This window comes from Taeniopygia guttata, chromosome 7, assembly GCF_048771995.1.
Source record: "Taeniopygia guttata chromosome 7, bTaeGut7.mat, whole genome shotgun sequence".
Lineage (NCBI taxonomy): Eukaryota > Metazoa > Chordata > Aves > Passeriformes > Estrildidae > Taeniopygia > Taeniopygia guttata.
In genome coordinates this window covers 19,266,534-19,291,471 of record NC_133032.1, presented here as the reverse complement: position 1 = coordinate 19,291,471, position 24,938 = coordinate 19,266,534, and positions in this window count along the sequence as shown.

Below are 24,938 nucleotides of genomic sequence, written 5' to 3'. Positions count from 1 at the left end.
TTGATAACAAAAATTATTTCACACCTGTTTCTGGCTTGAGTGGATATGTTAAATTATTGCAATTAAAATCTATTGGAAATTAAGAGTATATTACAGTAGTATAGTACCTTGAGCTACCCTAGAGAGCTGGCGCAGTGTCAGCTGAAACAGGCAACCAAGAGTCTTTGTGCCCCAGAACTCAAGGTTCGTTATTAACAATAATAAATTTCTGATAGCAATTAAATTTTTATTGGAGCTGTCACAACGGAGAAGAAACAACTCATTTAAGAAATTAAAATTAAATTATAAAAAGTGAACTGATATGTAAATCAATACTGCTTATTTGATTTCATATTTCAATCATTGTGTTTCATATCACTAAAAGCCACTTCATAGTAAGGTCATTTATAAATTTAATAGGTCTTTGAATTATTTCTTTGGTTTATCTTGTTAGGTGAGAATCTGATGATTCCTGTATATGCCTTCATCCCCCTTAGGTCTGGCCTCAGGAAAAGGGAAAGTTCCCTGACCTGCATGGAGGGAGTGCCCACAGGCTAGTATTGGGGACGTGGGAGTCCATGTACAACAATAGCAATAATTGCAAAGGTGAGGATTTCCATCCCAGTAGCCCTATAATAGGCTTTTTCCTAGGCTTTAGTGTGCCTTTTTGAGGGAACAGTCTGAAATTAGTGTTTTTGCAAGATGGGCTGGGACAGTTAACAGAGCACACTACAGTGATGCTACTGAATGGATGGAGTTGAAAGTGCCACTTTTAAGCTGCTAATCACTAAGTAGCTTGGGCTAAGATTTCACTACAAAAGCTTCCCTTTCTACATGGTAGAATAACAATTATGATCACTATAGATTTTCAAGATAGTTCCTCTGATAACAAGAGATAAAAAAGGCTTAATGTGAGTCCCGTGGCATAGTTTGCTTTATTTTCCTTTGGTCCACGAGAGCTTTAATTTACTGGCTCTTATCTCATGCTGGAAGATTCCTCTTTTCTGAGGACTCTGGGGATAGGGGAGGATGACAGTTCTGAGGGAGTCGCCTGCAGGCATCATTCCTCAGAAGCTCCTGTGGTGGCAGTTTTACCTGTTGTTTTAATGCCTACCACCAGGAGTTAAAAGAAACCCATTCATCTTTGAAGGTGAAAGAAGTCATGTCTCATGCTTCTTGAAGGTTTTTATTTTGCTTCTGTCTTCAATATGCAGAACAGAAGCCTCTGTGCATGCTGGAGTCCCCTGGCAGAATTTCGTGCCTGGCAAAGTTTTGCAGGCTTCCTGTTTGATGACTTCCACTGGAAAATCATGAGTGTCTGCAGTGCTCAGGATGGCTGCTCTGTCACGCTGGCGGGATTGTCTTCTGCTGCAGTCTCCATGGGTTTCACTAGTTCTGCTGATTGTCAGACACTTTTAAGACATGTCCTTGGTGCTTTGTTGAGAGGCATGTGCACATCACTGAATCAGCTTGAAGTCATTAAGCCAGAGAGAGAACACATCCTTGATCTTTCCCCAATAAGTCTCCAGCTCCCAGCAGCCAGCATCTCCTTTTGACTTGTGTTGAACTTCTTGGGTTACTTACATTAGACCCTGATCCTAGATTTTTTTGGTCTGTGAAAAGTTAATTTTGTGAAAGTAAAAGAAAAATATTGCTTTGTTCTGCCCCTTTTTTGCCCATGAGTGGTCAGTCCTTTGTGTGCAAGGCTTCCCAGGGTAGGTATAACCATGGCTGTTCTCAAAAGGCTTTAGGGGCCATTACTGGCCAGAAGAAAACTTGCTCAGAGCATGCCTTCCCCAGCTTCTCATCTCACAAGACAGAAGAGCTCTTAGCTATCTCCTTTGACATTAGTCACATTTCTTCTTTCTAAGCATCTGTAGGACTTTCTTTTCATTAAAAATTTTATTCTTGCCTCCTCGTGGTCCCTTTCCAAGGTTTTGACTTACTCACATTCAGTATTTGTACTGGATTTTGCATTTACAGAGTGCCTTGAAGCTAATGAACTCACCACATAGAGTTTACTGGCATTTTCCACAATTGTTAGTGACAGACTTGGGAGTGTGGTGTAAAAATTCAGTCTGATATGTTGATGCTGCTCTTTAAGATAAGCACAAGTGTCATAAACTACTGCAGCTGTTTTGGGAGCATTGATGAAAAAAAATGAAGCCTTTACTCTGGTCCTATTAGAAATGTTTCAAAAGCTATTCAATGCTGCCAGTCCTCTGTTCCCAGTAAGAGGTTTTCAGCAGTGCAATATGTAACTTTTTCTGCATTTTCTGTGTATCAAACCTATCTAGTTTTTGGGTTTCCCTGTATGCCTGAACCAAACTGCCGTATTGACCAAGGGTCAGTGTCTCATACTGAACTTCATACAATAATTTCAGGAGGTTGACTGCTTCTGTTCCTTGGTATGGCTTGGACTTCCTGGTGGTTTAAAGCAATGATTGTTGTTAAGTATTTAATTCATCATAAACTAAAGTTACTGGTGCAATCATCCTTTTGGCCAAGTCTAATCAAGAAATTATATCATATTTGGTCTTAATACATCTGGTATTAGACGTTGTCATCAGATATCAGGCCAGAGTATGACTCCCTTTACCCTGACAGTGGTTTTCTCAATGCCACCCTGAATAATTAATTCTTCTGATTACTTCTGGAGGAACTATAAGCATCAAGACCTGATCTTTTCATTCTTGTTTGCAGCTAGCTCCGATGTATCTACTGGCTATCACCCTGCCCCTCTCCACTCTTCTCCTCTGGAGCCCCAACAGCTATGTCACTGTGTTGTTTTGCAGAGTTCAGCAGCTGACTGTGACTAATTTTTCAGCTACTGTATTATCACATTACACTACTAAATGTCCACCAATTATTTTTTAAGCACTTTGCTGTGAGTATAATATTAGAAGGGGAGAAAGGAGCCATTCTCTTCAGAAATGCTGCTAACCACCTGTGAAGGGAAAATTCACCAATGCACATGGAGTTAAGGGTAAATCTGAGACTTTGTAAAGTAACACCTGCTTCTTTCCAATGCATAGGGGGTAAGCAGCTCAGGTAACCCTGGCATAGAAAGTTGGTTTTTGTGCTGTTGTTTTTGGTCTTCTTTTAGACAACATAATATGATCTGTGCAAGGTAGAGTCTGAAAGTAGGCACTGAACCCATAAATAGGATCTTTGCAGCAGTGTTCAGTGGGTGGGTAATTTAGGCAGAACACAAGCACAGCTGATGAGGTTTGTTTGCTTCATATGCCCGTGTTTCTGTGGGGCTGGAAAGCACAACTTCTTGTGCTTTGTAGCTGTTCATGTCCCTCACCTTGCCATGTGAATTTGACTTCATGCATGCTGATTTTTCTGATAAGAACTCCTGACATTTTTGCTCTTTGTTGTTACAGCCGCCACATCTTTGTTTCATTGTGCTTGGCAGCTTTCACAAATATGTGTAGCCATCTGTGGTTGTAGACCAAATATATGCCTTTTCTTCACATGTTATTGTCAACATTACTGTGACTAATCTTTAGCACTGGTTCCTGCATCATTCTAAATAAACAAATGAAAGTAGTTGTAGCTTGCAGCTATCAAAATTCTTTCATGGGTTGTTTAATAAGAAATTATATGTTTTTACAAATTTGAAGAATGGAAAGAGGAGTACTGGAAAACCCCCATTAGATTAATGGGTTGTACAGATCTCTGCTGTGATCCATTGCAAAATTAACACAGGCAGTTGGTAATGGCTTTCATTGCCACGGCAGAACAAGAGATACATCTTTAATAAACTGTTTGTTAGATGATGCAGTCTAAACCTATGCTTATGTTAATCCATTGTGATCAAGGAAAATCACTCAGTTCTGTTGAAAGAATGTACTGGGTCTGGGAAAATGGAACAGTTTTGGAAATTGTTTGTAGATAGTGATGTTGATTCACCTCAGCCATTATCACAGGTTAATTCCTCCTAATTGGTATTCAATTAGGAATTAGTTCTGGAAGTGTTTTAATCTTATAAAGTAATTTTGGCCTTATTTCTGTATTGAAAATCTTCGCCTGATTTGGACTCTAATGTATTTCTTACAGATACACAGACCCAGGTATTTACTTACAGACACATATATGGAGTTGAATATATGTAATACATGTATCAATATAAAAATTCTGTAATATTTGAGTCATTTTCGTATTTAAAACTTCACATGACCTAAATTTAATTGTTCTTGTTGACGTGACTTCAAGTCCAAAAATTAGGAGAATGCCATTAAATAATAATACTTTTACTGCCCATCAAAGAATATAAGTATTCACATTTAAGAGGGCCATTATAGAAAATTATTAATATTTAAACTGACTTTTTTAAAAAAAGCAAGCTTCGAATAATATATTTTAGAATATGCATTTTCCCCATTTATACCTAAATCAGCCAAAAATGTGAATCCTCTGAAATATGCAATCCCAAAGAGAGCTTCCTAACAACCCTTCCTGCCATGTAATCCACCCAAGCTACGCTCAGTTTTAATGTTTATTCTTTATGATAAAAATATGTTCCACTTTTTTTTTCCCAAGTGGTTCAGACAAAGTGAATATGCTGATCCAGACAGAAAACACCAATGAAAAGTGAGAAAAAAGATCAAGGCAGGACAATCAAACCAGTAGCTTTGTATCAAGAAGGAAGAGTGACTACATTTGTACAAAGCCCCTGACTTCCAAGGTGAGAATGACCTAAAGTGAACTACCTTTTTAAACAATTTATATTAAAAGCAAGAAAGACAGCATGAAGAGGTGTTACCTGAGGATGTTTCATATAGCCACCATATGCCACAGTCACAGCACTGACAGGAAAAGACAGTGACATTGCTTTAGGCCACAGGAGAGATGGCGCATTTCTGGCACACACACACACACACACACAAAAATGATCATGTAAAAAATCTACATGTTTTATAGCCCAAAAAAAAGTAATACTGTGAAAATTTTTAAATACAGATTGCATACTTTTCCAACAGTGAAGTATGACCTGCAGACTCTACACGACAGTGGGTGCAATTTGGTCTCCATCAAAGTGAATAGCAGACCTATCTAATGGCCTTAAACAATGCTTGGATGTAAGAGGCAATTTCTCGGCCATTTCTGAATTACTTTTGTATGTATTGGCTGACATTTAGGAATTGATGTCCAACAGGCTGATAGCTCTGGATCCTGTTCTCTGCATGCCTGCTGAAACAGAAGCAGTTTCATCCCAGCAGCCCGTACAAAGGCTACTGTGTTGACTGCTACCTACTGTCAACACACTGACACAGAGTAAAATGGGAAGGGTGGAGCTGTGGGCCAGATACAGTGTCAGAGCTAACAGTGCCTACTGCTTTTTGAGGAATACAGTGCAAATGATTGAAGTACTTCTTCCTCTTCCATTGTCATCTAATTTTGAGAATCCAGTGGTTGCACACACCTGCGGTAGGAAAGGTTAAATGAGCGCTACAATGACTGTAGGATTCATGTGATTTGCATGAAATTTGGTCTATAATGCACACCTGGTTCAGTATTTACTGAACCTGTATAGTTATATACTCTATAATTATTATAGCATACATTTCCAGCCCTCCAGAGCAAAGCTGATATGAGTTTCCCATTAGGTAGCCACAGCAGGTGCTTCATTAACTGTTCAGGCCAGTTCTTAAGGTGAACAGTTGTGAAGCACTGGCTTTACCTTATGAAATCTAAAGTAACCTGGACCTAGTAGAACTACTTTCAGTGCAGTCCTTGGTGGATTGTGATCCAGTGCAATCCTTGTGCCAGAGAGATGTGAGAGCATCTTCAAACTGTGAGAGGGAATTGCAGGAATAGGATGTACCCTGAATAATTTTCTTTAAAGTTCTTAGCAACTTTGCCAGAACTCACACAGATAATCTGCTTGTATTCAGGTGCACAATCTTTCTTTTGGACTGTTTTAAGGGATATGAGGGTTTATTTTAGAGTTGGCTTCCACGGGGTGTTTAACTGCCAAAAGCTACAGGCTGTACTTGCAGTGGATTTGTGAAGGCACATAAACTTTGGACTAGATTTGGAAATTTAATTTGATGGCCTGATAATTTTAATGCTTTTTATCATTAATATCTGGACTAAATATAAGTTTGCATTTTGGTTTCTAAATATTAAGTGTCTGCTTTAGAGAGCAATGCCTACTGTTTTCAGTCTTTCATGTTTACTCAGCTTCCTAAAATTTGACCTCTTTCATTTGGGAGCCTGTCACTTGGCTCTCAACTTTTCAGTGTCAATCTGCATTTCATTACCATATTTTTAAAAAATCTTTTCATCAGGTCACCCCTGGGATCTAGTGCTTTTTTGCTAAACTCATAGGCAAGTTTTGATCTACTACTTTAAATCTAGACATGCCTATAGCTACTGTCTACTTTTCATCTGTCTAAAAGAAAGTAAAAATCAACATTTCCAAATTTTTCCATATGGTGATAGCAGATCCTATAGAGGTTTGAAAATCATTGTAGACTATTGATTTTCTCTCAACAGAAAAGCAGTATGTTAGCAAGCACCATTCAGCACTACAAAGTAATGCAAATGGATGCACCAGCTTCCTAATTCTTCTCCTTGGCACAGACAATGCTTTTTTCTGGTATGCAAGGCCTGAGGAACAAACCTTGTTGCCTGCCACTTTTCCTAAGAAAGAGATGTAACTCTACACCATGTGAAACACTCATTCTCCTGCTGAGGGTGGAGGTTAAACACCATTCTCTGCCTTCTTACAGTGAGAATATGAAGTTCCTGTGAAAGCTCCTTGGGTGTTGCTCTTTCAGCACATGAGACCTCAGTCTCTGTGGGGCTCCCCTGCTAAAGCATCCTATGGTGTTTTTATCCAGATAAAAAATATCTCCAGAGCCATGAGATAGTGGCACTATGAGAATTCTCCTCTTTTCTTTCCTCAGCTTTATGTTCCTTCAGACAGTCCCAATGCAGACATATTTTTCGTGTCACCATTATGAAAACATTTTGCAAAATGTTCTGTTTTCTTTAATGAGTGAAAGAGAATTTGATTTCCCCTTCATCAAGCAATGTATGTGCTGCCTTAAATCACAGTTTGATAGATCTCTGAATGGCATGAGTAATTAACAGCCCGTTATAGGAGTTTTGTAATACCCAGTAACATCAAAGGGTAGGAATAAACCAGAAAATAAACCAATAATTAAACCAATAAATCTTTTAAACATAAATGGATTAAAAGCTCCTTTGAAAATAAGCATGTGCACTAGCCAGCATCTAAATGATGGACTTTGTCCAAGAAATTCATATGATGCTGAACAGAAGATGCAACAAATGTCCATCACACAGTGGGATTAGTCTTGGTGGTTTATGTGATAAGAAATACAAATTCTGCCTGGCAAACATTCAGTAGCAAAATGCCCCTGTGGTTTGAAACCATGCTGGTCAGGCTGCAGATCCGTCAGTGGTGCAGATCAGTAAGAGCAGGTCTGCAGAGCAGAACAGTTGCTGATGAAGACCTGACATCTTTATTATGCATTTTTCTTTATTTTATTTGGACTTGTCTAGTGTGGCAAATCTCTGGTGCTGTTGGGAGTATTGTGGATGCACTGCTGGAGAATATCTTCCAGGTTTTTTATTCAGTTTGTGTACTTGGATGGTGCTATGTGAAGCAAACATGAGGGAGCAGGGTCTACAGCTAGGTTCAATTCAAATCTTCTTTCCCCATCTGAACTAAAGCAAGAGCCCAGCTGTGCTTTTCAGAGAGAAAGCAGGACAGAGAAAAGTGCCCTTAAACACTTGCTGCTCTCAGGATGTCTTACTGTGCACCACACTTTCTCATTTTGGTGTTAGAGCTGCAGCCTTGGTTACCTGTATTTCTTGGGTCATGCTGGGGTGAAGTACAACATTTTATTAATAAATGCTATCAGGACTGGGCTCAAGGCAAATCAAATTCTATTGCCACATGGCTGAAATACAGGTGCTTTACCCTGCTGCAGGATTGTGCCCTGGGCAGAGGCATGGCCAGTCACCACTGCACTGCACAGGGGCTGGCTGAGATGGGCTGCAGAGACTGCATCTACAGACACAGGGAAGTTACAGTCATTTCCTAGGACAGAGCTGAAAACCTGTCAGCAAGTATCATATATGTCTCATTATTCCATAAAAATCTGAAACAATGTGGCAGGAATTTGTTTTGATATATTTCAATCTAATAGTGCAATCTTTGTTTTTTTAGAAAGGATATTTCAGTATTGATATTCCAAAGTTGGTATTGTATCTAGAAGTAAAAATATGTGTGTTATAAAAGACTCGAACGACTGGATAAATATTGCTAAGTGCTGCTTCGAGAATGAAATGCAGAGCTGGAGTACACCCACACATATATAAAAATGCTGTCTGCTGGGAGTTTTTATTGTGTTTTTCAGAGAGCTATAAATGCACATTTGAATAGGGACTTCTATCACTATCTTATGTTTAGATCTTTGAATGTACAGAAATCAGAGACTCACAAGCTCAGTTCACTCTTGCAAGTTTAAATGCATTCAAATAATTTTCTTACCGGCTTGTGAAAAAAATGAAATTGAAAATATTCAGCTAGCTTTCTTAGGATAGTCCACAAAGATTATGGAATTTTGGGTCCAGGAATGACCATAGCCACGATTTCAAAATAAAAACAGCAGTCACTTAACTAGGCTCCACACATGGAACACAGTTGCAACCAAAGGTGTTATTTTGGTATGCTTTGTTAAAAGAGATCTAGATAAATTCAGGACAAAACTTTGCCAAAAAATGAGCTATTTCAAGACACAGACTTGGCATGTAGCCTAGCCAGCTTGCAGTTGTGAGTCACGTATTACAGAGATACTCAAAGAGATTCTTTTGTTTCTTTGTGAGCCAAATGTTCTTTCCAATGCTTCCTGCAGCAACGCTAGAGCTTGTAGGCTTTGAGAAGTAATTTTCGGATGGTCCCAAGGAGTCAAGTTGAAAAGAAACCTGTCTTAAAATAATAAATGAGATTGTTTAGTTATGTTTTCCACTGTGGTTTTATCTCTTCAATCAGTGAAATTTTACAGACAGTTCCCGCAACGTATTCTCTACAAGTCATTTTGCAGTTTGGTGCTTGCTTTTTCTGCTTGCTGCTTCTCTGGCTTTGATATTTCTTTTATGAAAGTCCACAGAATTTCAATATCAAGCACAACAAAGCAACTATTTAAAGTGTAGATTTTTCCCTCATTGTCTTCGTTCAAAGTATGGCCCAATATCAAGATGAGTTTGCAGATCTAATTTTTATTCCTTCAGTTCAAAGTCTAAACTTTCTTAAAATGTACATGCTTACACTGACACTTGTCTTACAAAATTTGCTTTTGATCAGCCGGTGCTGATATACAGACTATGACACAACTAATCATAATTTTATTCAGCAACTAGAAATGGCAGTTTAGGAGAGAAAAGAGAAGGATTTCTACTTTGTTAAAGTATCTACCCTTTATTATTGTATTGTGCATTTCATAGAGTAGGAATAGCTGGGAGAAAAAGAATGAAGAAAAATGTTCATAATTGCTGGAAAGACTGTAGCAGATCAAGCGGTATCACCTATAAAATAAAAACGCCCTGGTATAAATCTCTTCACTTTTAGCTCTTTTTGTGGTTGTGTGTGGTTTTCTGGCAGAAACCTCAATTGTTTAGCCCTGGTTTTGGTGAACCCTATATGTGGGGTCAGTGTAATGAATAATATAGCTGATGACCAGACATCTAGGGGTACTTTGAATTATTAGAAAGTATTAGGAAACAAAATGCTTTTAAAAGTATGAAATAATGAATTTTTGTCACAGAAAATTATTCATACTTAATTAAACTGTCTAAGCCTTTCTGATTAAAATAAAGGTAGATTCATTCCTAATTCTTGCTTTAAACTTTCTTGAAATTCAAAAGTGTGTGACGCAGCTGGTGGAGAAAAAAAGGCAGTATCCTCTTGCTGAATTTTTGAAATTGACTATGAAAATTTAATTAACTGATTGGAAGCCATGACAGGAAAGTGGTTTGGGGACCAAATGTCCTTTCAATCATTGTGGCAGCTCAGGAGAGGAGGTTCTGTGCTCTGATAGCATGGTGATGAGCCAAGGCTGGTTTTGGCATGCTCGTGGGTGCAAGGCAGAAACCTTTACTAAGTGCTTAGAGAAGATTTTTGGCAGTCTTGGCAGGTCCTAGAAGATGTTGCAAATGACAAGGAGCAAAAATGCTCCCTGGAAAATCAGAGGGAGGGGCATGCAGTCAGTGCCTTTGGTAAAATGAACTGAGGAAGCATATGGGCTTTCCTGCTTTTCTTATTGACTGCTCTGTGATGTGTTAGTTTTGAAAATAAGATTTCCTGGTGTCCCTCTGAGGTCAGGAGAGGGGGGATGCAGAACACCTGTGTGTACCATCCCCAGGGATCAGCTCAGCCTCTCCTAAGCACCTCTCTCTCAGCTTCAGCCCAAACTTCACTGCATGTTGCTTTGTCCTCCATTCTCTGAACCCTCAGAGATAAGCAGTTCAGCAACCTTGCAGATTTTTTGTTCTGGGTTATGCTACAAGTTCTTTTGGTGAATACAGACTCTGGTGTGCATGTTTTCCTGAGCATGAAAAAATGTCTGGGAATGAGCTAAACCTTCTTGCACTGATCTGCAATTTCCTTAGTGTGAAGTGTGTTCTATTGGCCCACATGGTCCCTGTCCCTGTGGAGGGCTGGGCAAAAAACTGAGCTGGGCATCCAGAGATCAGTGGGGGAAGAAAGCAGCCCTCTGTGAGAGGCCTGCCAAAGTCCCTTCTGCTGAGCAGATGGCTCTTGTGTTTCATCCCACTTGGAGTTTTGCCATTCCCATGGCTCCATTTTTATATAGAAGAAACTGTCATAATAAGGCCTTGAGTTTGTAAAGGCACAGATCAGCGTTACACGTAGAAGACAGGGTTTTTTTCTGCTCTGCCTGTGTGTGGTTCTGCTGCATGGTGATAGTCCTGCTCTGCAGCACATCCGAGCTGGGAAAGGTGTGGGGTATTTATGCACACGGTGGGAGATGCAGGTGCATGAATGCAGCTGGGAACCAGGTATCTCTTCTGTTCTTCTCTCACCATTCAGGTGGCAATAGGCCTCTTTTGCTAGGTGCTGAAACAGGAAGACCAAAATACCACAAGATCCAAGAGCAAAACTCTTTTTGCCCCATCAAGGAAAGCATCTCCGTGATACCAGCAGGGTGAAACCCACTGCAGGCTGCATTGCACAGGGATGTGCACTGAATACGATCAGAAACACTCCGAATTATGTGTGGCCCTGTCAACTGAGGTGGCTCCACAGGGTCCCATGGGTGCCTGGCAGATGCTGAGCCCCGGTGAGGGTTTTGGCTGCCTGATGTGGTGTGTGCTGTCAGCAGCAGCTGAGCAGCCCCTGTCCCTGTTAGGGTACCTGACTCTTTCCATCCCTGAATTGCCAGCCAAAGCCTCAAGCAGAGATGCCTTTCTAGTAAGGCAATCAAGCCTGTGTGTGCACCAGGGTAATGTTCTCTCTCTGACCTTTTCAAGCTCCCAGGAGAGATGAAAAGAATTGAATCCCTGCCAGGGGAAGGGTTTAAATTGACATGACAATTCTGGGATTAAGCAGCTGTCTGCCAGTGCTTTTGGTAACCTAAACTGCATCTTCTTCCATTCATTTTCCTGTCCTGGGTCCTTTAGGGCTGCTGTTAAGAAAAGTTTAAATTAGCTTTGTTTTCATCCTTTATAAAAGCTACTGTTTTTTCAATGTTTGCACTTATCCAAATGGATAAAATCAATCTTGCTGTAAAACTAGGACAACTCCAAAAGAGAGAGAGGGGGAAAGAGCGATTTCTGTGTCTCCTGAAGTGTACAGACCCCAGTGCCCTTTGCTGAGACAGCCAGTCAGGAGGTACCACTCTGCTGGGGAGGAACATCCCTGCAGAAGGGCTAAGGCAGAGCCAGACACCTACAGAGAAACTCAGTGCCTGAGCCAGGGCCACGGCTCGTGGTCATGTTGTGCCTTGTCCTCCTTGTGTCTAGGGCTGATTTAGCAAGGAAGGGAAGCCCACGTGAATGATGAGCATATGCTGTGTACTGCTTGCAGGTTTTACTGTGCTTGTTACAGAATTAGAAGATCTGTCTTCTTGCTGTCTGATTTGCATGTTAGATTGCAGGCTCTATTTCCTTCTTTATTTTAATTTAATAGTAGATATACCATAAACAATTCTGGTTTAAAATCAAGTGGTTTATTTATTTTCTTCTTCTTTAGATACGGTAAGAATCTAGCAACAAGTATGGTTGTATGGTACTATTTTTTAATGCTTTTATATAATTGCTTTTACTTTTCATTTATGTGTTGATTCTTTTTCAAGTTTTAAGTATGAAATGCAGTTGATCAACATTTGCTGGATCACTTTTACATTTTCCATTGATAAACAAAACACCCCAGAAGGAGACAGCGTGGTGTGGTAGCATGTGCGATAGCCGTATACTGGTGCAGATCTATCACCAGCTGCCTTAGTTTTTCCCCCTGTTAAATCATAGGTGATTGTAACTCTTAGAAAGGTTTGAAAACCTCAAAGGGGTAGAGGCAGCAGCTGTAGTAATGGCAGGTGGTATGTGGTTTGTCAACACAAGTAACTTGGATACTGAAGCCTGTATTGCACGTGTTGCCTGGGAAACCTATGTACAGCACAATGGGTTTGTAAAACCCACTACACCGACAGAATGTACCTCTGTACCTAAGGGTAAAAACAGATTTCCTACCAGCCCTCAGCCAAGAAGGTAACTGGGACACCAGCATACATCATGATAAGCAGGGTCACAACCCTATGCAAGCTTGTGTTTCTGGTGTGCAGCTTGGACTGGGGAGAGTCCCCCTTATTACAGGCAATCACTTAGGGACTTTTTTTTTTCTTCATGAATGCTTAATGCAACACATAATTAGACATGGCAGGTGAATGCCAGGTCTGGAATTAAAATCTGAGCTTTACTGACTTTCATTTCAACACTCTTACTCCCAGGTACTGGGAAGGTTGGAGGTGCTCTTGGCCCAGGCAGGTGAACACCTTGGCTGGCACAGGGAGCAGCTGCCCTGCTGGGAGCCCATATGTTGTGCTGAGCTAGGAGGCAGGGCTGGGGTAGTCACTGCCAAAAACTGGCCCCTGCCACAGCATTACCAGTCAGGGCAAGGTCTTGATGTACTGTTGAAAATGAAGTCGTAATTTTAATGTTTCCTTCATATATTTTTTTCTTTGGTCAAACTATCATCTGTTGCTGTAGGGACAAATAGGAAAGAATAGGTAAGAGTGGAATAGGATTGCTCCATGTGGCATAATGCTGATAGACTTGGTTTTCCATTTTTCAAATCTCTGAATATGCAAAGATGCCAAAAATGTCATTAGGAAAGAAAACCCCAATAAATGTTAAAACAAGTTTGAAATATTAAGCTCTATTGTTATATCTCCATAGCTGTAACCAGTACTCCCCCTCACCCCAGCAAAGTGAAGGCCACAGAGAGATACATCTCTGATTGCCCATCACAGGCTTCTGTTTCCATCTGAAAATGTTCTGTGCCACTGCTCATCCATACATAATCAAGTTTATCATGGGATAAAAAGTTTTTTCATTGTATTTAAATGCACAAACACTTTTCAAAAACATGTCGTTGGAGAGTGGTGGGATCTCTTGTAAATATATAAGCTGTATTGATTATCTGTCCAGATATTTTTAAAAAATACACTCTTTTTTTCTTAAAAAAATATTTTAGAATAACAGGGCTTTCAAAGCTTTTTTCAAAACTGTATTTCTGACTAATTTTGTTTGGCCAGTGAGCTATAATCAAATATTAACAGTGCTTCCCATGGGATGCATATTTAGACACAAGTCTTTAGCTCGTCAAAGAGAACAGAACCAGGAAAAGACATTCTAACAAATTACTATTCCCTGAAAGTAGTGCTTTACTATTAAAAAAAAATGCCTTAAATTTAAAGCTGACTTGGAGTAGCCCATTTCAGGTCATGACAGTATATAATCAAGGTTTCAGGAGTGTTGAAGTGTATTATTAAAAAAATTGAAATAGTATTACTATGTTTTGAAGAGCTCAAAATGTTCCATTCGTCTTGCAGTTCTGCTTGGAAATATTTTCTGAAAGTGGGACTTGTCACAGAAAGGAAATTTCAGACCTTGTTTATCTCTAAATTCAATCCATCCTGCATACACAGAATGACCCATAATCGGATTTACGAGACATGTAAAATGCTGTATCTTCTAGATGGCTCCTCTGCAGCTGCTTATTCTAAAGGCACAGTACATTTTCATGTTCCTTTGTTACTGTGACAGTTTCGTTCTAATTGCAACTGGTCAGATTCAGATACCTTAATGGCTTTGCACCTATTAAATTTAATAAGAACTGAGCACACTGAAACCATGGTCACAGACTAAGCAGCCAACCCTGCTTCTATGTGCTGTGGTCAGAGGACATAAGGATGTCCCCTTTTAAATCAGGGGAATTACCAAAAGAGCAAATATGAGCCACTATTTTTACAGACAGACACACAAACTCAAGGGGGTAAATGTAGAGGTATACAGGCTCATAGCTGTCATAATTTAGGAGTCACAGTTGTTTAAAATTGTAGGTTTTCTATGCCAAACCTCAGCTGTTGCTACAGCTATTATTATTATCATTGTAAGTATTTTACCAAACCAGGCAGTATTTTAGGCTGACAAAAGCTTTCCAAGTCTTTGTTTTCTCATTGCACTTGTATAGTGGCCTCTGCACCTGCTGAGTTGAAATCCTGCTTTAAAATCTGCTGTAGTAGGAAACAAAGTCTTTGACAGAGGAAGAGAAGTGCCCTGGAGAGGATGGCAGCACATCTAGAGATCTAAATAAACTGATACCTTCTGAAACCTTAAGGATTCAGCAGGTGTCAGTTGGGTTAACCTTTTTGTTAATCAAAACCCAACCCCAGTAATGCAGGGTCAGCTGTGGAGAAGAGGCCTTGGCATTGTACTGGTAATTACAGCTCTGAACCCAGTCTGGAATTGGAAAAGTGCAATCACAGCAGGCCAGGTAACTGCAGGTTCCAAGGATGCTGCCTGTGAAGGATGTCCCTGTTCCCCTCTGCTTCCCACCAGCCCTGGTGGCTCTGCCCAAACCCTGTGCTGGGGCTGTCCTTCACCACTCAGCCCCAGGAACAAAGATTTCAGCAGCTGGTCAGCTGATCTTGGCAACATTTAAAACTGTGACCTGCAAGTGGGCTCATCACTGACATCAGAGCTCCTGACCACAGCAGTCTTGATAAGATGCCCACTGGAATTCTTAATTTTAAGGCACTTCAAGAGAAGAGCTTAAAACATGTACATTGCTGGTGAAGGATTGAAGCCCTAATTAATGTTGTTATGCTGATGTGTTTGTCCTCCATTTCTACCTATTTTTTTTCTGAACCTTGGCTTCAGATAAACTGATTAATTCTAGTGCAAATAGACTAAAGTACTGTAAATCTTTGTCTAATTGATTTCCTGATTGAGGAATTGTATTTAGTTTTATAGAAATACCAGCTGACACCTTGAGTTTCAAAAGCAATTATATATGAGTGTGAAAATCACTCCCTCTTCCCTGCCCCGTTGACATAAGTTCCTTTACAAAATTATGTTTGGATAAAGATCTGCTCACATTTTTAAGGGGTTTGCCTTCTTATATTACAAAAGAAAATAATTTAGACTTTCTGTGGTATTTAACTGCAGCAATGTTTTATATGCAAAATATTAATATAAAATTTTTACAAAAAGACTCAACCTCATAATTATTGTTCAATGAAGATGATAAGTAAAAACAAATAATTGAACTTCAAAGTTTTATTTAGAAGCTGAAGAAAGAATTATGTTTTATAAATTTGGTTCACAGAAGAACAATTTTATATGATTACAAAATAGTTGGTGTGAAAACAACCAGCTGACGAAACAACAAATATCACCAATAAGCTGTGTTGGAATAAATTTTTGAGGTAGTGAATCATCATTAACAGCAACTTGTGAGCAAATACAGCTAAGGGAGAGACTGCCCATCCAAAAACTTCTACCACCCCTTAAAGACTGTCTAGGATGACCAGGACGATGAGTGGATCTGGAGGAATGCAGACCAAAAAAAATATTTTCACCACATTTAAAGAATCTAAAACTTAAAAAAGGGATGTTGGATTATCCCATCCTTTCTTTTTCTAATGTAGAACAAGTTGTCCCTTTTAAGAGGCATTTACTAGCCTGTCACTCTTCCCTTAAGCACACTGTAGTTAATTTCTACAAATAATAGAATTGCAGGTATTGATTACTTTCAAATTGCAGCAGTTTTGCATAATATGATACTGGCAGTAAAGTTATGATAAAATTGCACATTGTATTCTAGTTCAGTTGACAGAGGCCAGACTTACTGCCAGTGCCAGCATGGCCATCAGGTATTGCTGCCACCCACAGGGAAATGTCACTTGGCTCTTCCAGCAGGTCTTTACAGACAGTGTTTGTTGATACAAACACAGCTCCTTTTAAAATTAAGTTTGAAAAGATAGCCCTCAGTCTCTAGGACATCCTTGTGTGGCTTGCTAAAAAGCATAGAGGTAGAGCTGACTACATATATATGAAAAAGATGTAGACTCTTGAAAATGAGAGGTAGCATTTTTTCTATTTTCCTGAAGGAGTCTTCTTCCACCAGCTTATCCTTCAGTAGCACTCAAAATTATGTTTAGGTTGCAATTCATATCTCTGGTGGAGGGTGTCAGATAATGTTCTGAACTTGAGTACTGGTCTGACCCACAAGGTATCCTTGAAAGCATATTTTCCATGTAAATGAAAAAATTGCTTCTCCTTTTCCAGAGTTCTAATGGAATTAATCCATTGCTACAGGGATTTATTAGGCTGTTAATTAGCTTCTTACAAGTATTGCAATTCATTTACATTTCTGATTGTGACACTTCCTTGTGTGCCTTTTGAACTTTTGTAATTTTATAATTGCTTGTGTAAATAGTTAGGACTGAGAGCCCCCACCATATGCTCATTATGCATCCAAATTTTTCCTTCTCCCTATTCTGAGACACAACACATCAAGGATACAGGACAAGGCTGCATATACAGAATATCTTCCTTCCAAATATGCCAAGGGTAAATGTTCCAATAAGGAGGAGAAATGGTGCTTTAATTATACTTTAGCAAAACCAAAAAATACCCAAAACATAGGGTAAATGTGTAAGAAGAAATATAAGCATATGCCAATGCAGACATTGCTGCACAAGGATCCCTGAAATTACAAATCTGAGAACACAATCCTGGAAACATCTCTGCTGACAGAAAAGGAAAACAAATATTAATACTGTGAGAAATATGTCAGAGTGATTCTGTGTTTAGTTGTGATACTTAGCGTGAAGAAATTAGCTCTAAATTCTTCATGTAAACAGTTAAACTCTTGCACATTCTCTGCTGGCAAAACTAACTTTTAAGACCAACATGAAAATAGTGCTTACACTGACATTTGAGCACAATTTTCCTCTCTTCACAGACTTCCATCACAGCCTTTGTTTCTTTACTTAAAAGTTGAAGAATTGAAATGATAGTTGTCATCAGAAAAAAAAAAGAAAAAAACCCGATATGATGCTTCAAGCAGAAAGATCCAATGCAATGTAAGTGCCCCTATCCATCATATCCATTCGGATCTCATGGCATATTCTGTCACCAGTAGCAATCAGGGTCTCAATTACACCATTAAAATGTCATCTGTCTTCTCTGTTAGTGAAAAGTGGAAAAAAATATTAGCTGTTTGTTCCATCAAATTGGACACCCTCTGTATTTTGCACATACTGGCCTTGAATATAACTTTTAAGTAAATTCAGTTGATGTTCACTTTTGGATGCAGGAACTGTCAACTTGCATTCTTGCAGTTGTTATTTTCATGTAACTCTTAATCGGGAGACTGATTGAGATTTTCCACCACAATTTAAGCCACTCCTTCTATAAGTTTTTAAGTACTCTGCAACTTTTGAAAGGTATTCAAACAGTTATTTCAGAAGTTGTGATTAGAGACAATAACTATTTAAATAATGGTTTGACTGGGTGCAGTTAGAAAATCATTGTCATGAATAAATACCAGTTACTGGGCTGACAGACATACTGTGAAGTGTTTGATGTTGTCCTGTTTTCAGCTAGGATGGAGTTAATTTTCTTCCTAGTAGCCAGTACAGCCAGTGCTGTGCTTTGGATTTAGTGTGAAACTAATATTGACAACACCATGATGTTTTGGCTGTTGCTAAGTACAAACTTCTTTTCATTTCTCCTCCCCGTCCCAGGAGGGAGGGAGCGAGCGTCTACCTGGTGCTGAGTTGCTGGCTGGGGTTAAACATGACAGGTGTTTTTTATGCACTTGATGCAATTTAGTGTGAGAACAGTACTTCACAATCTACTAATGGAAAATATTTTCACAATATCTATTAAGAAAAATAAGATAGCTGAATTTTGGGGGAAAAAAGATGGGCTCATTGTGAAGTGACCCTCCTTTTAAGTGCAGTGTATTTAAGATACCAAAACAATAGCTGAACTGGTTGTTGCATATTAACATATGCACAGGAGTAGGTTTCCCCTGAATATAAGCACTGATGCTGTAGATCTGTACCAGTGACAATCAGATAACTGTAACTCTATCAGGGCTCCATGGATTTAGTGCTAGGACTCACAAGTGCCTGTGTGCTCTTAGGGCTGCTCCCAAGCTAATTGTGATGAAGATGCACTCAGAGGCTCCTGGGGTCAGGTTACGTGTAACAAATCTTTCAGGTTTGTGTTGGGAGGAGGACATAATTCTGTAGTGATCATTGGGTTAGCATTTTGTCGTGATAATTGAATTCCTTGTATCTTTATCTTTGGGGTATGAATGAGAACATCAATGACATTCCTTTCTACAGGTCTAGCTGTGGTACATGAGCCCAATCCAAAATTTCTTGGTGAGGTCTTAGTGGTATTCTTCATGACCTAATGGAGAGAGGCTGCACCCTTGATGGTTGTGTCACTGTCACATATGTGCACTCTTTGCAAGCTGTTATTGACCTGATCTAGGTTAGACTCTATATCACCTCCAGTTGCAATTTAGGCTCTATTGGTTTCTGATTTTACGTCACTTTTCTGTTAGGCTATTGCTATATAATAGGTTTAAAATAATCTTTTTTAAAATAGATTCATACTGAGCTGTCTTTACCAGCCTCCACCATCCAGTCTGTTTTTAACATGAAATACCCATGCATTGATGCTGGTGATGGTGCTGATTTTAGGTCTTTCAAACAAGATTGGTAACCATCCTTATGTTCTGTTAAGCATTTTAAATGTTTGATTAAATGGGTGCTGATAACCAGAACAAGACAAGTGCAGCATAGTCTGGCAGTAATTCACCAAGACCACTGGGTTATTTGAAGAAATCAATAGCTCAATTTATATGTCTGGAGGTGCTGAGAAAAGGGTGAGGTGCCACTGAATACTTGCACAACTGAATAGCAATAAAAATACTAAAACAAAATCAAGACATAAACAAACTAATCTCAGGAATCTTACTTAATTCCAGGTCAGACTATCACAACTTGGTCTGTTGACATTGCTTTTATTGATCTATTTAGTATTACAGTATTTAGAGACTCCTCTGTGGCAACATGCAACATACTTGTACATTTGCCTATTACTAGAGTAATTTACAGTCCTTATTCAGAAGACAGGTGTGTTCAAAGATGTGGAAGAGAGATTATACTATTTTCTGAGATTTCCAATACAATATTTCATGAATTTAAAGTCAGCATAACACCACAGGACCAGCTCTCACCTCACATCTTATACTTCCCTGCCACAAACTTGCACTAAAAGGCCCTGATTTGCAGACCAGCTGCAACTCTTGCTGCAGTCAATGAAGGCTGTGCTCGTTTGGCACCACTCAGATTCATAATCATTCCCAGCACTGAGAAAATAATGTTCAATGGAGAAACTGTAAATTACAAAATAATCAACAGGTTCTCGCCATCAGCGGAGTTAATGATCCCACAGTCTAAACACAGTACAGTAAATAAAGAATTGCTCTGCAACTGAGATAAGAGATGGAGCTTAAATTAATATTACTGTGGCCAAAAGACTGAATTCAATGTAACTATTACCCAGTGATTTGTTAAATAGAGATTCAAATGCATTATTTTTATGTAAAAGTCCAGTGTATGTTTTTAACAGCATTCAAACACAGTTATTAAGCTTTCCTCTGAGCACACCAATTCAAAGGTCTTGCAGTTCAAACTTACATTAAAAAAAAAAAATCAACTTGGGGTATCATGTATAGGTTCAAATCTATTTGGTCCAATTCAGTTTAGTCTGAGTGGCTATAAAGAGCAAGCCAAGTCACAATAATTGCATAATGTAAAACATCTTACTCATGACTGTGACTTATTTACTTCGTGGCTGCAGCTGGTGTTGTGTACCCATGTATACTAGTTAAAACTTATATGTCAATTTTTCACTTTATAAAGAGCTATTTAAATAAATGGATCTGGCCTGAAAAACACCACAGTATTTTCAATCTTCAACTTAGCTGCTAATGAAAGACAACTTTGTTTCTTTTTAAAATACAGAAATTGAACTGCCTTTCATCAAACGAGCTTTATCTTGGAGGATGATACTGTTAACCCTCAGACTGGCATTTAAGGAGTGAGAAGATTTCCACGTCACATTTTGCCCATTGTTCTGTTTTTTATGGTAGTTCCTCCTGCTTACAGCTGAGTGTCATGCTGTGCTGTGCTCACCACTGTGCAACCCCACGCACCACTGCTGTTTGTCAGGGCTTGCTCCCTCACACATCCCAAACCCTGAGCCCAGGGTCCCAGTCCTGAGCCTGGCTTCAGGGAAAGGTGTGTACTTGGCCTCTGGAGGAGGCAGTGTGGGCAAGCAGAACATGGTCTGCCGCTCATTTGGAGCAATCACAGGATATATACTGCACCTAAATCTATCCAAAACTCCCTAGAGAGCTCTGGGGTCCAAACCAGCTCTTTAGGACTGGCTTTGTTTCAGATCTTTTATTGGGAAGAAAACTGATGGAAATAAACCTTCTTTGACTGCACAGATAATGCTGAAAATAAGAAAAGACTTTATAAATCTAGTTTTGAATATTATTGTTACCATTTTATTTCCATGTGTTATTAAACAGCTGTCATATTTCCTTTGTTTGGCTACGCTGTGAATAGTGTCTTGCTTTTTGCAGAGGTGCTGTCTGCAGAGCTATACTGTTCTCAGGTTAGAACTGAAATTCCACATGAGCTTCAGGATGTATTTATTATTAATACAGAGAATCCAGTAATGTTGTGTGCTTGCTGAATTAAAGGCAAAATCAAAGGCACTTTAGCTGTCAAGACCTTAGTTCAGAGCTCTCAGTTTATCCTGCAGAGGACGACAATGTGTCATGGATTTCTGAAATGGAGCAGGCAGCTACCTTCATTACCAGTCTGGCAACTTTATAGCTGTGCTCAGTGGCAAATCTAGTGCTGGTTCAAACCCCATCTGGTGTTTCTCATGGTAGGCCTGTTCTACACTGCTCCATCACTGAACACTATCTAGGAAAATATATCTGTATTTCCAATCACTCCTACTTTGAGTGTCCATAAGACACCACAGGAGGTATCCTCTTCCTCAGGGGCCAAGAGATGGAGTTCCTGGCCCACTAAGGAGGTGGGAGAGTCTCAAAGCTACTGGAAACACCCAGCAAGAATGCATCAGCAAAAGGGGCCAAGCAGTCAAGCTGGCACATCTGTGTTAGGAAGGGCCTGTGGTAGGATTGGCACCTCAGCTGTTCTCTCTCAGCCAAGTGCATTAGCAGCTGTCCTGCATCTCTTCATTCCCTTGCCCTGAACCTCTGCAGCTAATCTATGTCCAGCACCAAAGTGTTCTGAATACACCCAGTGTTGTGTTCAAACAGCCTGCATCCCTCCTTCATCCTTATGCCAAGCATTTTCTGTCAGCTGGTTCCAGGCTCCAGAAATGCTCGCAGGAAGTGCTGGACAAAGGGATGGTTTGGGTGCAACATGCTGTGCCTGTGCTGATGGAATGGCTGAACGACTGTGGATGGTGCACATCCTGTAGCAGACCTGAGTTTGAATCCAGACCCATATGTGACCTTAAAGGTGACATTTTCTCCCCAGTCCCCATTATTATTGTCCATCTTATTTTACTAGCTTCAGTCAGGATTTACAAAAGGACTTTTCAGGGAAGGCTTCCTTCCAACTCTGCATGCATAATCTTCTGCATTATTGTTCATTTGATCTACACTTATGCTATATATCATCACAGAAGAATGGGTAATTAAAACCACAATTAATTTCTTGCTAATTAAATGTTTTCTGAGTAATTCACAAACCTGGATGACTACCAAGTAGGCAAATATTTAGAACTGTTAACCAGCATCTAAAGCATCAGAAATAACCATCTGGATTTACAAAACTTCTGGTCCATCTGTGTAACACAGTAAACATCACTGACTTCAGCCAGGAAGGGCATGAAGGCCTGTTCCTTAGGAGGAAATGTTATGTGTTTAGGAGATACTCTCAGGGCTTTTCTCTGATTACTTCTGTTGGGGGGTGGAATTCTACTCTAAATCTGCTTTTGAGGAGCTGCATGTGATGCTTAGCCAATGCCCTCCCTGCACCACTGCCAGCAGGAGGCAAAGGAGGGAATGTAATAACACCTCAGTCTTCCTCCTGAGAGGGCATCTTAGGGGCTGGGAAAAAATGAAGCAAGGTGTGGATGCTCACCATCTGGAGACTAGGCTCCAGGCTTGCAGAAGGGCTTGGATTCCTTCCTTGGCTTTTTTTTTTTTTTTTTTTTTTTTTTTTTTTTTTTGGTGTGTGGTTTCAGCATGGCTGAATCAAAGTGGAGCAATGTCAGGAGTGTGGGAAATTTGGAAATTAACTGCTGAGCCTGGAAGAAGCAAGCCAAGAGCTGTCAAAAAGTAGGGAGAGCCTGCCTGGACTGTCTCCAAAGAGATTTGAGACTAGGAGCACCAAAGTCATCTCAGTACATCACTGGAATGAACTTGCAGCATGGCAGCATGCCCGGGTTAGAGATGGCATCAGGACTCTGTTACAATCCATCTGCAATAAATGGAATGTTTAGTCTAAGGCAAGAACATGATGCATCCTTCTCCAGAAGGAATCATTGTCCTTCACCCAGAGATCTATGCTACACTGTGGATGCTGTAAAAAGCTCCAGTATATCTAAGCAGGGTTTTCCGTGGGGCAGTAGAGGCAAATGCCACAAGCCTGGTCCCAGTTATGTCGTTTCTGCAAGAAAGACATTTATAGGTGATAGCTGATGTTTTTACTTGTCTTATTTCCTCTGAAACTAAGAGAAATATTACGTCTTGTTTGGTGATTTTTGTAGCAAACATTTTCTGTTACCTCTGCATTTCATTTTGCCTACAAGGACAAGATCTTTTTTCATCCTTTGCCAAAAGCAAGAAAGGAGAAAATACTTCTCTGCCTCCTTAGCCTTTCTCTCATCTTGATCACTCAAGCCTTTGTTATCTTGCCAGACAACTGTTACCTGCCCTAGTGCCACTCGTCTCACAAGCTGTAGAGGATGGCACAGCCTCCTGGGGAAGCCAGCAGCTGAAGTTTTGGGTATTGTTTGGATGGAAAATCCCCCACCTGTGTCTGTGTGTTAGACCTCGGCAGGGTACAGTCAGTGGAGAAGCAGCCTGTTTGAAATCCTCTTTCATTTTGCTTATGGTAAGCAAATGAGCCATTCAAAGAGAATGTGATATTAGGAAATTATCCTCTGCTGCATGCCAGCTTCAAATAGACCTCAAACAGCACTGATAAAATCAGGATATCTTTTTTGCAGTTTCAAAATAAGCTACTGAATTTTACTTTATCCTCTAGGTGATGTGAAATTTCAGTCATACTACAGTGCTTGGAATCCAATATTTGGCTCTTTCACATCACTTATTGCCTCACTGAATCCCACATGCCAGGTTTTTAAAAGGTTTGCTTTTAAGCCTTCCAAGGACAAATATGTCTTTAGCAACATTTAATGACCCAAAATATCCCAGAGAGAAAACACTGGATGTGCTGTTGGCTCCAGTAGCTGCACTGCTTCCCACAGGATGTTAAACCCCAGGAACTTACAGTGGGTGAGATGGGGACAAGCTTTCATAAATTCTCCTTTCTGTAGTTGTGACTTTGTGGCTTGCTTTGTTTCTTTCCTTTTGTTTTTGTTCCTCAAGTGGCTGCAGCCTTTGTTATTCAAGCATTTTTCAGGGATTTGGGATTATTTTGAGATTTGGCCAGGAGGTCTGAGTAGAGAGCCTTAAGGACAAATTCTAATTGCCCAGCCTCACTGGAATCCCAGATTTAGGGAGGTAAAGCCAGTGGCCTGTCAGTGGAGTATTTAAGGAAATCCCTCAAAAGCCAGGGAAAGAGAGAGCCAGTGGTAGGAAGAGGAGCTGTGGGCAGAGTTACAGTGCCTTTTTTCTCTTCTGCCATACAGGGGACTTACCTGCCAAGTTTGTGTGTTTTTTAACGACAGGTAACAGAGATGTGATACAGAATGTAATGTGGAAAAACAGGCGCTGGCTGAAGGAGGAGGAATAGCTGTTTGGGGTAGGAACATCACCTCTCTGCTCCCCATTCACAGAGGTGTGATCTTTCCAGACTCCAGTTTTCACAAGCAGGACCAGGCTGGGGAATGCAAACCCAATTATCAGATGATCTAAGTCAGTATTTAGACACAAAAATTCTTTAAAATGTCATAAGGAGGGTTGGAGAGGAAATTTGTTTTTTTCTTTTGCAATTTTTAACTCCAATCCTACACGAACAACAGCGCACCCAACTAAAATGCTTCTTTTTCTGTATTAAAATGTTTTTCAGAGGTAGGCAAGAATTGTTTGCCTTTCTTCAAAGAGTGCAGCATAGTCAGCTAAAAACACA